Here is a 16,540-nt window from a genome sequence, read left to right as displayed (position 1 = left end):
GACCAAGTGCATCTGTGTAAAACACACTTATAGATGTATATGAATATAAAAATGATGTTGAATAAAAATCTGTGCAAAAAAATTTTTTTTAGTGCAATTGGAAATTCTGTGCATTCAATTCTGTTCAATAAAAAAAAACCAATATTTAGCTTTCCCACTTTGAAATGTGCCCTTAGGCTTCTGTCAGCATTCCAATATATATATCTCAAAAAAAGGAGAGAGGGGAAAATGCACAATCACAGGATAGTATGTCTAAAATATGAATATATAGAAAACATGAACCAAAACACTCACAAGGGTAGAGCAATCAAGTCTGCTCTAAACTTTGATGGCTTCTCATGCAAATATGCAGGCTGGAAACTGTGGTGAAGATGAAATCCTTTATTGATACTTTCCAATTAAAAACCGCTTTATCTGGGGGGGCGGGGCCTGACCATCATGGCGGATAGAGGTGCTTTTCATGAGCTCCCGCAAAAGCTTGATAAAAACAGCGGCAATCAGCTCACCAAAGCGACACAACCAACTCTGCCAGGCACCCACATGCCAACCGTGATAGAGGGCACACAATGGGCTCCTAAGCAACAGGATTGGGGCCAGATGAAACCGCGACCGACAACGCGGCCTGGTCTGCCGCGGGCGGGGGAGGCGGCCGCTCCCCTGTCCTGGAGGCACCCTGAGGCTGCCCACCACACGAGCAAGCCCTGCTACCCCCCCCTCGGACCGGCGGGGGTAATCCCGGTCCACCCCGAGGTGGCAACCCTAAGCGAGAGGAGAAGGGGAACACCGCTGAAGGAAACAAGCGGAGACCTCCCTGAGATGGCGGACACAGCGTTTGCCTACGACTTCAGCGACCACTCACACCACATCCTCACTCGAATAAACTACCACTTCGAGACCTTCTGGAGAAAGCTGGTGGGTAAGCTGAATCCACCTGCCTCACCACGACCAATCACTCCCGCAAGGCGGGCATCACTTACCCACTCCCAACAAGCGAAACGGCACCCGCGCAATCACCAAACGCCCTCACTTACCCTAGCAGGGCACCAAGACAGTCCGGCCTTCCCGCCATTCTGCCGATCTGGTAAAGTCCGACGCCGCGCTCCACACAGTCAGAGGAGGCACATATCACAGCGACGCCTAAAGCCACAAAGAGGACCCTCGGGGCCTAGACCGACTCACGGACTGTGCTACTCGACGGCGGACAGGGCACAGAGGTGCGGAGGATCTCGGAGTATGGGGCACACGGGCATGCAGAAGGCTTACCGGCTGGGAACCACGTTGCCTAAAAAGGGAGTGCCATTAGATCGGGAGTGGAGATGGCGAGGCACAGGGCCCAAAACGGCGGCAGTGCCGGGTAAGCCCAACGACGTCCCACAACCATATCACGGGACACCCCCTGAACACAAGCCGCGACCGAGACAAGGACTCGCAGAGGCACCAGTGTGGGACTGTGATACACCTCTTGCGGGGGTAGGCTGACCGGGACTCTAGACCCTATAGAAGCCCCACACGGCTACTTGCAAATGTTATAGTTTTAATCTTTTTTATTATTTGATGTTTTTCCCTTATACTTTAATGTTGTACTCTACAACTCACTGTTTAGGCCACCTCTACATGCTAGCGAGGAGGCAGAGATGTTGACTGCATGACCCAGTGGAATATAAGCCCGCCATAGTTTCTTAGCAATTTAACCTAATGTGATAATAATTATCCATACCTCCATACCTAGCTGGTTATCTGAGCTACCAAACTGGTTGTATGCAATTTAGTGATACCTAGTGATATCAAGTTCGGATCTCTAGTAGCTAGACTTGACTGAATAGCCAATATAGTAATCTTATGCACACAAAGTATACGTTACACTAATATAAGCTTGCTACTTCACCAACTGGGCAAACTACCAATATTAAGCGATGACGATAACATGCACACACCTTGCATATGTTTTTAGCTATATAGCCCAGCAAATAACGCTTTTCATTTACTCTTGAACCATGCTATATCTTATGTTTATGCATGCTATATACATCACTGATTATAAGTTACTGGCTTGTTATCTATCGAAAGTATGTGCAACTTCTTAGCTTGATAAACCTAGCGATTGTATTAAAACAAAAAAGAAAAATTGTGCAATTATGCATGCCACAGTCAAACTCTTATATATGCTGTTATACGTTGATACACGCTGTTGTGGCGTTTGAAGTAACTCTGTACCCACCCGCACTACAAAAATAAAGAATTAAAAACAAAACAACAAAAAAAAAACGCTTTATCTGGCTAGTAAGTCCCTCTTTGCCTTTCTCCTCCTTGTGGTAAGTGCTGTCTTGATTAGTCTCTACCTCGGCACATAACAATACAACCTTAACAATAAGTAGAGTCTGAGTTATCAGAAACACTCAAAGCTCTGTAACCACTACAGCATGCTACAGTGATGATGCACAGTATACCTCTCCCACTAGACTCAGACAGAACTACCACCGCCACATGTTACACATGGTTCTCATCATTTTTTATTTACAATAGAAATGGCTGAAAGTAAATCCTTCAACCAGTGGAGTGTGAGCGACTTTTGTGCAGTTAGCAAGATCGTAGAAAGTAAGGTATTTTCTCTTTAGTAAGAGCATCACAATGCAACCAGGAGTCTGGGAGATGGGGCTGTGAAGAATTTTGAAAAAGGTTTACACCAAATTATACAGTATGTTATAAATTATATAAAGTATCTTTAAGGCCATATACACACTGAAAAAGGTTAGTTACAGTTATTCCAATATTCATAAGAACCATCTCAGCAATATCTTAAAATATTGTATTTGATGGTGAATGGAAATTTGCCATTTTTGTGAGGGCTTTGCACACTTCATCCCATTCCACCCATCAATGAACAGATTGATCAATATGTGGGTATGTATGCCAATACTCCATTTTCCAGAAGGTTTGAGGTATGCCATGTATAACAAATGGAATTGTACACTTGAGCAGTGGCGTCGCTGGGGGGGGGGGGCAGGCAGAGGGGGCCATGGCCCCCCCTACATCATGTTGTGCCCCCCCTTGGGCCCCCCAAATGCCAGCAACCTGCTGGCCATGTGTTTAGATTCTATTACCTCGGGCTGTGACAGTTTGTGACAGCCCGAGGGAATGCTGGACAGTGCTGGGGGCTGTCTGTGGCCGGAGAGAGCACTGACAGGCTCCCCGGCACAGGCCCCGCCCCCAAACGATGCCCCGCCTCCTGCACATAAGCCCTGCCCCTGCCGTTAAGCATCAGCCCATGCTGCTGCTGCAAAGGCCAGAAGATGGCTGACAGCAACAGGTAGGCTTGATGTGTGTGTGTGTGTGTGTGTCTCTGTCTCTGCTAGTGAGGAAGCTTGTGTGTGTGTGTATGGACTCAGCAGTCTGTGTGTGTGTATGGACTCAGCAGTCTGTATGTGTGTATGGACTCAGCAGTCTGTGTGTGTGTGTGTGTGTGTGTGTGTATGGACTCAGCAGTCTGCGTGTGTGTATGGACTCAGCAGTCTGTGTGTGTGTGTATGGACTCAGCAGTCTGTGTGTGTGTGTCTTAACATGAGTTATGATTACACTGATGCTTAATAAATAGTGATGTCGCAAATATGAAATTTTCCGCAAAAGTTTGCGAACGGGCGAACCGGGCGAACCGCCATAGACTTCAATAGGCAGGCTAATTTTAAAACCCACAGGGACTCTTTCTGGCCACAATAGTGATGGAAAAGTTGTTTCAAGGGGACTAACACCGGGACTGTGGCATGCCGGAGGGGGATCCATGGCAAAACTCCCATGGAAAATTACATAGTTGATGCAGAGTCTGGTTTTAATCTATAAAGGGCATAAATCACCTAACATTCCTAAATTGTTTGGAATAACGTGCTTTAAAACATCAGGTATGATGTTGTATCGATCAGGTAGTGTAAGGGTTATGCCCGCTTCACAGTGACAGACCAAACTCCCCGTTTAACGCACCGCAAATAACCGCAAACAATCCATTTGCACAACCGCAAACTCCCCATTTGCACAAGGTTGGATACCAAGCTAGCCATGTCTTGTTCCTTGTCCTCACTGATGTCATTGAAGGTCTCTTCCTCCACCCAGCCACGTACAACACCAAGGGTCCCTGAAAGGTGACAACAAGCCCCCTGTATTTTTTTTTTTAAATGTACACTACTGTTACACCAGATAATAATAAAAAAAATATATTAATAAAAAAATTAAAAAAAAGAATGCAGCTTCAGAATTAATCTAAATTGAATGCTGTCTAGGAGGTGGGAGGATCTGGGAGGGAGGGTCTGCTGCTGATTGGCTGGAATGTGTCTGCTGACTGTGAGGTACAGGGTCAAAGTTTACTCAATGATGACGAATAGGGGGCGGACCGAACATCGCATATGTTCGCCGTCCGTGGCGAACGCGGACATGCGATGTTCGCCAGGAACTATTCGCCAGCGAACCGTTCAGGACATCACTATTAATAAAGTAAACGGTTAGCTCTTGTCAGGCTATACATTCATGTCTCTATATTCAACAAGACAGCTGCAAGTATGTAGAAAGAGATGGTATAGACCTGGTGAGTGTGGAACATGTGCTGATATTAGGGTAATGCTATGGGACCAAGTAAGGGCCACCAAAATGGAGCATATAAGCGAGCTTACACTCCTAACTTAAATCAGAGAGGTTAATACAAAATAAAACAAAACAGTGTCCACTTGCGCTGCATGGACATGGTGGTGAGGCAGCAGGTCAGCACCTAATGAGGCAGTGAAAGTCAGCCGACTCCCATAGTCGGTAAGTTTGTGGTGGTTACAGGAGAGTCACAGTGGACTTGAGTGTTGCGGGTTAGGTCTCTCCTCCCGTCCAAGACCCGTGTGATGGCCGTTGTACCCTGTTCAAGGGTCATGGTCTGCCTCGGCATCATGTCCGCCCCGTCCCTGGAGTACCGCAGAGCTGCTCCGGTGTCTGAGGAGCGAGGAAATCGGCCGCTTCTCCCCTGCTCCATGTGCAGTAGGCCGCAACTGATAGACCCGGTCCCCGGTGGGGTATAATCTCGATTTGAAGTTCAGGGTAGTCAGCATAAGTTCCCCAACTCAGAGAGTGCCTTTTCTTGAAAGTCACTGGATATTTATGGGGAGATATCACCCCGAAAACTGTTAATCTCTAAGGAGCTGAGGCACAGCATGTCTGCTCTGCAGGGAAGCCTGGCTCCACCCCCCAACTTACTTAGTTTTTATCTCTTGCTCTGTACAATCAATTTTAATCACACACGAGGCTCCTGCAGGCTCTAGAAGGCTATTAACAGAGCAAGACAAGACATTCTATATTAAACATAACGTGCGATAAGCACACCTAGAATAACGTTTGGTGACTATAGTGTCCATTTAATGAAAGTGAAACTGTCACAGCAATGTTACATTGTTATATTGATAAATTGGGGGTGGGAGAAGCATTTTGTGCATTAAATGCATTATCATTAAATAAATAATCAAACAAATGAATAATGCAAGATAAAAGCATTGTGCGCGCCTAGAAAATTGAATAATAGGGTCTATTACTAAATATTCAAACAATTAGACAGTTAAGAACAACAGCCCCTTATCCGAGGTGAATGTATTTGATTAATTACATAGTGACCAAACATACCAATGGGCTATATTCAGATCTGAAATTAAATTTAAATAGTAATTTCATTTGAATAATAGTATGGAGATTAAAATGATTCTACACAGATGTCTCATTTCTAATTTTTCTTCCATTTCAGAAGAATCTAAATCCCTTTACCCATTAACTACCGAGTTATTTTCATAAAAACAATATGTTGAACATGGATTTAGGAAAAATCGCTCAATTCTGTGTATACACTGATGCTCAATAAAACCTAAAATCTTGAAAATTACACACATTTTTAGAACTTTGATTTTTCATATATTTGTTCAGCCTTATATATAAATATTGTTGCAAATTAAGTATTATATTGTCTTGTTTTACTTCCTACAGGTTCATTAAATGTGCATACAAACAGAAATACCATTATTGTAACATACAGTAGGATGATTTTTTTTTTTTTTTTTAAATAAAACCGTTAAATATCCTTCTTATCAGTAGTGATAAGAAAACCACTAGCATTTTATAGAATGCAGATTCTCAAATGCAGGTTATTGGCTAAAACCAAAAACCTTTATCTGATTTCAAAAGACATTACAGACTACTATTAACACATAGCATGCTTTATATACTACAGTGTAGGCGCCTGTGTGCATATCCTAATCTATTGTTCTGTGCATGCTTTTGACATGCACACACAGATTCTAAATATTTGTAATTTTTTTTTTATTAATAGTTAAAATTAAATTATTTTCTAAGATTATCAGCAACTGTTTTAGTTGTTGAGAGGTTGAGTGGTTTTATTGTAAAATCTGTCAGCGGTATAACCTTTTGTTGACTTTATTAAGTAGTGAAATACAATTTTTTTTAGACTTTATTTAAACAGAGATTATAAATATGTATGTGACAAACGCTCTTTTCCACGGATGTTTGCCACAAACTCCAGGAGGAGTGTGGAAGCTGGCCTCCTACCCACTAACTATGGTCCAGGTCGGAGACCCCGCTCGGGAGTTACCCTGCCCGGGTGCCCTTAGTAGCCCCCAGTTCGGCACTAGCCGGAGTACAGGGAGCTCCGCAACAACGTATGAAAGTAATTATTCTTGTTTTTAACTGCATTTCTTTAATTCAAGCAAATGCATCTTTGAATGGATACTTAGTGGGTATCTTTGAGTTAGCTTTGTCTTGATGTGGTCCACACTTCATAATACGATATATTTAGCGTTTTCAGCAAAGTTGTATCCTGCATTTTTACAGAAGAGTAAGGATTGAGCTTTGACAGTTCGTTGTATATCACATGGTGTTCAGCTGAGCATCGAGCCCAAACAAGTACAGTGTAAAACTTTATTTGTCAACTTTAGAAATGTTATACATTTGACAGTTTTAACGGCTCATAGGATACATACCTGTATTCCTAACGCTGATGCTCCTTATCAATTAGGTCCCCGCACTTAAAATAAAAGCAAAAAAAAAGAAATTAAAGTAAACCTAGTTATTCAACTTTTCTCAAGAGCCGAGTCTCCCTTGGCGCTGCTGTAACCTCCTCCTTGGGTTGCATCGTCCTGGAGGCGTGCCAATCTAATGCTCCTCATAGATAAACATTAGGGACCTTAGGGGCATGCATGGCACCTGATATTCTGCCACAGAGACTCATTGTATTCAATGTATGTGAATGCGCAGTGAGTCACAGTATGTTACAACATGAGAGTCAGGACTTGGAGTCGTTTCTTGAAGTTGCACTTCCAAGCCCTCTAATTAGTGAACTAAAGGGTTCTGGGGAGTAGGGGGCAGGACTGCAGGTACTATAACAACTTCAGTAACATTAAGTTGTTAAAGTGCCTACAGTGTCCCTTTAAGCAAATGTAAGTGACATGATTTTTTTTCTAAATATTTTTAAGCATGTTTTTTAATTAATTAATTTATTTTTAAACAAATTGCTGGAGTGTTCCTTTTACTACTGTATTTTTGTGATGGACATCTCACTAAACACTGTTTGGAGGAAACTACCTTGAACTGTAAATACTACGCCTTTTTTCAAACATTCTATGTTCATTGAGTTAAGGAGATTCCACATTACAGGATCAGATCTGCAAGGGTTAATGCACATTAATGCACATGGCATATACATCATACAGTGTTACAGGAAGAGGGATATATTTCACAGTTTATCTGTAAGGTGCTACATTTTGTAAGCTTTGCCTCATGAAAAGGACCATCGTCACATCTGTTAGTACAACATTGTCCTTGAGAAAAAAACATAACCCCCTCCATGTCTAACTGTGTGCAAAATCACATGAAACCAAGACATAAGTGGGAGATGTATTCTCTACTGTATCGTCCCCTCTCCATCCCCAGTCCCTGCATGCAGAACCTCTATATGAGATAAAATAAAAGTTGACCCCCTAGGGGTGTGATGACAGAACCAAATAGAAAAGAAAAAGGGAAATGTGAGGGAATGGTGCCATGTTGGTCAGATCATTAACAAACTCTACTCACTTACATCAAATCAGTTTGGGTTAGTACTACGACATTTAACCCCTTACCTCCCAACTACATGTATCCACAATTTAAATTCTGTTTTGCATCGTTTATATTACACACCTATTCTCCTTAGATTTCAAACAATGATTTTGCTATTTTTTTTTATTTTTTTTTTTTATTAAAAAGATATCTGAATTAATATAGGTTTATAGCAAATACTGTTTGCAATATTATTTAAATCCTTTCCAGTGTTAAGTTAGCAAGTTATGCAATGGTTGTTTAACTTTCTGACACTTACAGGGTTTCAGGGCTCCAGTTTATTCCTAATAACTGTGTTTTAAAAGAACACACAATAGACATAAACAAGTGATAACAACGTATCTCAGAACCTTATACTTTAACCATTTACCCAGAAGTGGGAAATGGTAGATCTCAGGCCTTAGCTAGTTCTTTCAGTACTGTCAATATTCCCTTTTGCTCATTCCTGCATTAACCCAATGATTCCCATAACATTCCTATTGCAGTCAGGGGAGCTGCAGTAAGCTGGTACTGAGCTGGTTAGAACAGACGCCTTGCAGTAAATATCTGTCTGTCCAGAAGATAAAGTGTAGATTCTTTGCAGACAGCGATTACTCAGGTGATATTTTTGAGTCCGGCAGCAGCATCTGATTTCTCAGGTTATGCTCTCCCACCAAGCCATTTAACAATTTGAATTTAGGAGGTAGGTGAATTATTTCCATGAAAAAAATATAAGCATGAGAAAGCAATTTTTCCCCCAGCGTGCAATTCCTTTGCGAGAATTTACATTCTTCTAATTTCCTGGTTTATCGCACCACTTATTGCACTCCTGCAGAGGTGCAGAATGGCATCACGTTCGAATCACGGGGATGTATGATATATACACCAAGAAACTCTCTTCCATTTGCAGACACTGTGTCCATTGTTTAATTTACTTACTGTGACAGAAATCTTAATACCCCAATCAGCTTCCTTTAATCCCTTTAGTCCTAATGTACGGCAGACAGCACCAGCATCCAAAAAGCCAAATATATTGTAAAATGTATAAAACAGGACACTTGTGGACTACGATCAGAGAACCATGCACGAATGATACCATATCGAATGATAAGGTGAAAAGGTAAACTAAACTTGGTAACAATAGTAATATTGCAATTTAAAAGAAAGGAGTAGAGTTTAGCACTTTATTATATCTTTTTTCTGCATGATTTTTCCTTGTGATACATTTTGTAGATTCTTTGGGTTTTATTAAATTAATGTTACAGCACCCACAATGAACCTGTTTTCTAAATATGTATTTAGTGAAAAACCCTAAAGGAACCTATAGTCCTGAAAATAGCAATCATTATTTGGGGACTTTAGGTTCTCTAACAGTTTTGTGATCACTGTCCAATCCCTCTTGTTGTGGTACAATTTTGTTAAATAAAGTTTACATGTTAAACCCCTCCACTGCAGTCTCCAGCTCCTCCTCTTACGTGAATTAAATTGTCATGAAATTAAAACAAATTTATCCTTTGGCCCAAAAAGCCAAACTGAAACTGTGTAGTTTTGGACAATTCTTTAGCTATTTTCGTCAAAATTTTCAAGATTTACTGAATTCATGGCAATTCATACGTTAGTAAAACAGCCCAGTGGGGAATTCTTTTGTTTGTTACAGTTAGAATTGTGGAGACTGAAAAATGTACATTTTTAGGATAAAGATAGCTGATCTTTAAAATGAGCCTAGTTAAAAATTCAGCTATTTATTTGCCAATTTGTCAATATTTCAAGTTTAGTGAATGAAATACTACGGTGAAGTCAGACTGTTTCCACTCCTGAAAACCCAAGATATTTACTATCAGCAAAGTAATAAATAAAAATCCCAGAAATGTAGATTCTGTCGAATTAAACCTGTCATCTCAGGAGGTAACATGCGAAGGGATAGCATATAAAAGGTTCACTGAGTTAAAAAGAAATAGATCTACCTCCTTTGTCATCAGATATACAGCATGTAGAGCCAGCGTGATTGGATGCTCTGTTACAGGCAATTACATTCCCTCTCTCATCAAAATTGACTCCAATGGAAAGCATATTTATTTTATTTGTATTATCAAAGCATAAAACAGATGCTGAGACGATGTTTATTTTCTCTCTTTTTTTGTTTTGTTATTTTGGTCGTTTACCATAAAATTACAATTAAAAAAAGAATTTGGGCTCAAAGTGCAGTTTCTCAGCTTTAATTTGAGGGTATTTACATCCATGAAATTTAACCTGGAAGAAGGGTCTATGAATTACAGCTCTTAATATGTAGCCTCCCCTTTTTCAAGTTACCAAATATAACTGGACAATTGATTCAAACGCTGTTTCATGGACAGGTGTGGACTATTTCTTTATAATGTGTTCATCAATTAAGCAGGTAAACGATTTGATTTTAAGTGTGGCATTGCATTTGGAAGCTGTTGCGGTGGACCCACAACATGCGGTCAAAGGAATTCTCAATGCAAGTGAAGCAAGCCATGTGTAGACTGCAAAAAAATAAATTAAAAATCTATCAGAGAGCAGGAACATTAGGAGTGGTCAAATCAACAGTTTAGTACATTCTGAAAAAAATAAAATATTTAAGGGTGAGGTCTGCAACCCAAAATGGCCTGGACATCCACAGAAAACAACAGTGGTGGATGATCGTGGATCCTTTCATAAGCCTCAAGAATAGAAATGCCAGATTAGACTTAATTATAATAATAATAATTTGCGATTTTTATAGCGCTTTTCTTCCTGTGAGACTCAAAGCACTGATATATAAAACGGACAAAAAGTTAAAGCGGCACTGTCATGCCGAACTTACCTTTCCACAATTGCTTCCTCTTCTCTTCCTCTCTCAGGATCTGTTTTTCTTTTCTTCCTATCTGATCTAGTTTCTTCAAAACATAAGTAGGGACTTATTTCTTATGTATTTTTCCTACCCCGGACCAGCTTTGACCCAAGGAGGAGCTTACATCTGTTCGATTTCCTGTGGTCAAATAATTTTTCTGCCCCTACTCGCAGTATAGCCAGTGGCTGCTCACTTTAAAAAAAAAAAAAGACCCCCCATGACCTATAAAAATATTTAACGGTCCACCACGAGCCCTCACTCATACACTGTGAGTGGGGGCCACTAACCTAAATGGGTGGCCTGGTGTCTCCCCTTGGCCCCACTCATGAATGATTATGTTTTATGTCTAATGTTTAAAAAAATAAATAAAACATTTTCAATTCTTTATTTTTCGTGCTTGGTAGCGACAATTTGTAAAGCAAACATGGTAAAATCCAGGTAGAAATATATGGTTGAGTTATAAAAAGCAAAACTTACATTTGTCAGACATATTAATAATTTCAGGTGAGTCATAGCACTTTTCAACGTTACATAAAACATGCCCGGTTACAGACCTGGGTGGAGCTGGACAAATATATTGTACGTGAGTATCAATCATACTCCTGAGGTACTACAGGCTAAAATTTGACATGCTTGGTAGATTTTTTCGGTGAATGTGGGTGTAGATGGTTGAGGCAAGTTGTGTGGCTCACAGAAATGTGTGGAAATTGACAGTGCCAATTTCTTTTTTGTGCATCATGGCTAGTGTGCCGTTCCGACTGAGCCGGGGTAGTGGGTAGAGAGATAAGTCTCTCAGCAGGAGTGAGAGGAGTGGCATTCGTGTTGGTTACTCCTAACCTAGGGGGTGTCGGGGGTGGGTGGTATAAGGAAGAGCAGGTGAGCGCCATCTCGTCTTGTGTGGCGGCCTGTTGTAAGTGATTTTTGGTAATGTAGGGTGTAGCAGCCATGACCAGCTTTTGGTTATGGGGCTAGGGTTGTCGCCCTACCTGGTAGCTAAGTGCAGGGCTAATTAGTAAAGCTTGTTATTTGGATATCAAGAAAAGCAAACAGTAAACATCAAATAATAAAAACTTAATCTAAACTAGTCTTATGTGTGGTTAGGCTGGCGTGCACAGCCATGTGTGGACAGTGCAGTCCCCAGTCTGCTTCAGGTATCCGGGTCAGGTGGTTGGTGTCTCCCTGAGTCTCTAGAGGTGGTGCCGTCTAATTCCCAGGGTTCTTCGTTGTTCACCTGTTGGGATGGTGGTTGTGGTGGAGATAGTCCTAATGCTTCCATGAAGGAAGATGCCCCTAACATAGCTGTGAGTGAGTGATTACTCTCCTCACGGTGGACCAGTAGAGAACCTGTGTGCCCCCATCTGTTGGAATGGAAAATTGTCACAAAAAGATCAGCGCTAAATATGGCCACAGAAAATATAATACAAACGGAAAGGGGTTTCTTCTTAATACCTCACAATATGCAATGAAAAGGAAAAAAAAGGAAAGAAGGTTACGCCTTAATAAAATGGAATATACCAAAATAAAAATAACAGAAATATTATATACAGTAAAACAAGTGTGGTCCAAATACAATGGTATATAAAAGGTAGATAAAAAGTCTTGAAGGGAACAGCCAGACTGGATAAAATCAGTGATTCTTGGAGGTGGGGTGCTTGTAATTACAGAAGTGCATGTAAAACATAAAAGAGAGAACTCCAATGGTACAATATCACATAGGATATATTTAAAAAATATATAGAGTCAGTTTTACTCACATTTACCAGAGCTATATCCAACTCCGGTATGTATAGTGTGAAGTAGAATGATCCCCACTTCTAGGATGTGGTAGGTAGATTCTTCAGATTTTTAGCAAAGATAGAGGTTCCAAACCGAGAAGATAAAAAATGGCAAATATAGTGCTCACTGTAGAAATAAGACTATACAATTACAGTATAGTAGATGTACTCATATTTGTTTGAGGAGGCTTGCTGCTCAATGGATAGAGCGCTGGTGGTATTATTCCCACCTAGTATTCTTTATTCCTCTTTAAGATGGTAAATCAGGATGCCAAATAGAAGAGATATTTTAATAAAATTCCTTTATTGGTATTAAATAAATAAAATATATCTACAACTGCAAGTGCCTGATGTAATGTGGCAGCTCTTCTGTCAAGACCATGGCAGTTATCCCCGGTATTTTGACGTGCATTCTGCGTTGTCGGTCCTCTATGGACATTATTTGGGCAGCCAGCACGTGTTGCTCAGTTTGAAGGAGTTTGAAGGAGCAGCACCGAGTCCTGGAGGGTGGCCACATTAGTTTGGACTTCTGTCATAGTGTCCTCCATCTTAGATTAACCAAGGCATCGTCAGCTGCCAGCAGTTTTTGTATACCCACCAGGAGGATCTTTAGATCACGTTTAGTTTTTAGAGCTGAATCATTGGGGACCTTGCAGGTAAGGCTGGGTCAGCTTGGGGGGTCTCTAAGGTGCTGGGCTCCAGATTGTCCGGGCCCTGTGCTGTAATGGGGTTCGGTGGGCGCTCTACCCTTATAGGCCCTGTTTGCGCCGGCTTCTTTAACATTTACCCAATATCCCTACCGGGTGTGTTGGTGGCGGGCTTTGTGCGCGCGGAAGCTCATGTCTTCTGAAGGGGTGTTAGGCTGGTAGTGCTCAGCTGCGGCCCACGCCTCCCCCATTCTGCTGAGCTTGGCGCCAAGGCCTGTGAGTGGCGATGTGTGGTAGGCCGCAACTTTCCGCCGGCGTTCGGGCTGCTAAGGAGCTTGAAAGAAAGATATCAAACGACTCCGTGGGCTCTCAGTAATAGGTGGGTGCAGGTTTTGGAGCTGAATGGGCACAGGTTACAGAGATATTTCATGAGTCGGAGCTAGCAGAGATGGCATCTGCTCAGGTTGGCTGGTAAGCTCTGCCCCCCTAATGTCTTATGTTTTAAAGAAAATTAGATCAGATACGAAGAAAAGAAGAATAGATCTTGACAGTGGCGTACTAAGGGGGGGGGCGGGGGGTGCGGTCCGCCCCGGGTGCCACCAGTTAGGGGGGTGCCACCAGGTAAGGGGGTGCCTCCAGGGCTTGTGACTCTGTGAGCTGTGTGGCTGCACAGGGCGCCGGGAGCCACACAGCTCACACACGCAGGGGCTGGGAATTCAGCAGTACAGTGTACTGCACGGAGAAATGGGGGCGGAGCCAAACCGGATGCGGGGGCGGAGCTACAGCCAGCCTCCATTTGCTGCCTTTCACTGCAGCACACTGAGGGGAAGCAGGAAGGAGGCCCTGCTTCCCCAACTCCAACACACCAGGGACTCACTGACTGGACTCCTCCACCAGTAAGTGAGAGAGAGAGAGAGAGTGTGTGTGTGTGTGAAACTGCTTGTGACTGTGTGTGTGAATCCCTGCCTTTGACTGTCTGTGACTGTGTGTGTGTGAAACTGCTTGTGACTGTCTGTGAGTGTGAATCCCTGCCTTTGACTGTCTGTGACTGTGTGTGAATGTCTGCCTGTGACCAGTGGCGAATCTGATCCGTGTACCCCCCCCTACCCTGACCCTCTCCCCCCTGACTGTGGGTCCTTCCCCCCCGACACATACATACAGACACAAACACATTCACACACCCCCGACAGACACATACATACACACATGCAGACACATACATACAGAGACACATACACACACACACATACAGAGACAAAGACACAGACAAACATACACAGAGACACACACATACATACAAACACAGAGTCACAGACATACATACGGATACACACACACACAGAGACAGACACACATACAGAGACACAGACACACACACACACACACAGACATACATACATACATACGGATACACACACACACAGAGACATACACACATACAGAGACACAGACAAACATACATACACACATACAGAGACACAAAATGTTTCCTACCATGTGTGACTTCCCTGGGGTCCAGTGGTGGCTCAGCCTGATGGGAGTCAGAGTTCTCACTCTGACTCCCTCCTCCTTTCTGTTTCCTCCCGCGCGGGCTCTCAGTATGCTGGGAGGAGTGACGTGCGGTCACTTCCTCCCAGCGTGTGATGATCTCATCACAGGGGGTCCGGTCGCGCTCTTAAAGCGCTCAGCGCAGACCGGGCCCCCTTACAATCCATGTCCATCGGGTGGCCCTGACAGCATGGGCCACCCGATGGACCCCTTAACATGCGGCCCCGGCGGTTTGCCACCGGGGCCGCAAAGCATGGCAGCTGCTACCCGGTCGCGGGGGGCCGCAGGGCGGCCGGGCCCCCTGGAGTGCCGGGCCCGGTCGCAGCTGCGACCCCTGCGACCGCGGTACGTACGCCACTGCCTGTGACTATCTGTGACTGTGTGTGAATGTCTGCCTGTGACTATATGTGACTGTGTGTGTGAATGTCTGCCTGTGACTATCTGTGACTGTGTGTGAATCCCTGCCTTTGACTGTCTGTGACTGTGTGTGAATGTCTGCCTGTGACTGTGTGTGAATGTCTGCCTGTGTCTGTGACTGTGTGTGAATGTCTGCCTGTGTCTGTGAATGTGTGTGAATGTCTGCCTGCGACTGTGTCTGTAAATGTCTGCCTGTGACTATCTGTGACTGTGTGTGTGAATGTCTGCCTGTGACTATCTGTGACTGTGTGTGAATGTCTGCCTGTGGCTATCTGTGACTGTGTGTGAATGTCTGCCTGTGGCTATCTGTGACTGTGTGTGAATGTCTGCCTGTGGCTATCTGTGACTGTGTGTGAATGTCTGCCTGTGGCTGTCTACCTGTGACTGTGTCTGTGACTGTCTGCCTGTGCCTGTGTGTGTGAATGTCTGCCTGTGACAGTTTACCTGGGACTGAGTGTGACTGCCTGCCTGTGACTGTGCATGAGACTGACTTTTGGTGACTGTGTGTGTGACTGTCTGCCTGTGCCTGTATGTATGAATGTCTGCCTGTGATTGTCTACCTGGGACTGTCTGCATGTCACTGAGTGTGTGTGACTGTGTGCTGCCTGTAACTATGTTACAGTCTGCCTGTAATTGTGTGTGTGTGTGAGACTGTGTGTGTGTGACTGTCGGTCTGTAACCGTGTGTGTTACTGTCTGCCCGCAGCTGTGCGTTTGACAGTGTGCAAGTGACTATGTGTTTGGTACGGTGTGCATGTGGCTGTATTTGACAGTATATGCGCATAACTGTGTACATCTGACTGTATCTGACTGTCTTCGCCCTGCAGTGAGTCGGCACATAACATCATCCAAGCATCGGCGTCATATTACAGGATGTGCAAGGAACGTGTGCATGAAGAGCACAGAGATCCCAGCAGCAACCACTGACTACCAGGGACTGAGGATCCACTCTAGCCCTCCCAGAGCAAGGTAGGGAGGCTGGGTGGACCTCTTAATTATTAAATGTGTGCATGTATGTGATGTTTGCGTGTGTATATCTAATTATGTGTGTTTGTAATTGTATGTGTGTGGGTCTGTGATTGTGTATGTATGTGTTTATGTGTGTGGTTGTGTGTGTATCTCTGTAGTTAAGTGTGTGTGTGTGTGTGTATATATATATATACACATATATATATATACACACACAACACACTTAACTACAGAGAT

This window comes from Pelobates fuscus, chromosome 4 (genome assembly GCF_036172605.1).
Source record: "Pelobates fuscus isolate aPelFus1 chromosome 4, aPelFus1.pri, whole genome shotgun sequence".
In the NCBI taxonomy this organism is placed as follows: domain Eukaryota; kingdom Metazoa; phylum Chordata; class Amphibia; order Anura; family Pelobatidae; genus Pelobates; species Pelobates fuscus.
Note: the sequence above shows the minus strand (reverse complement) of the source record.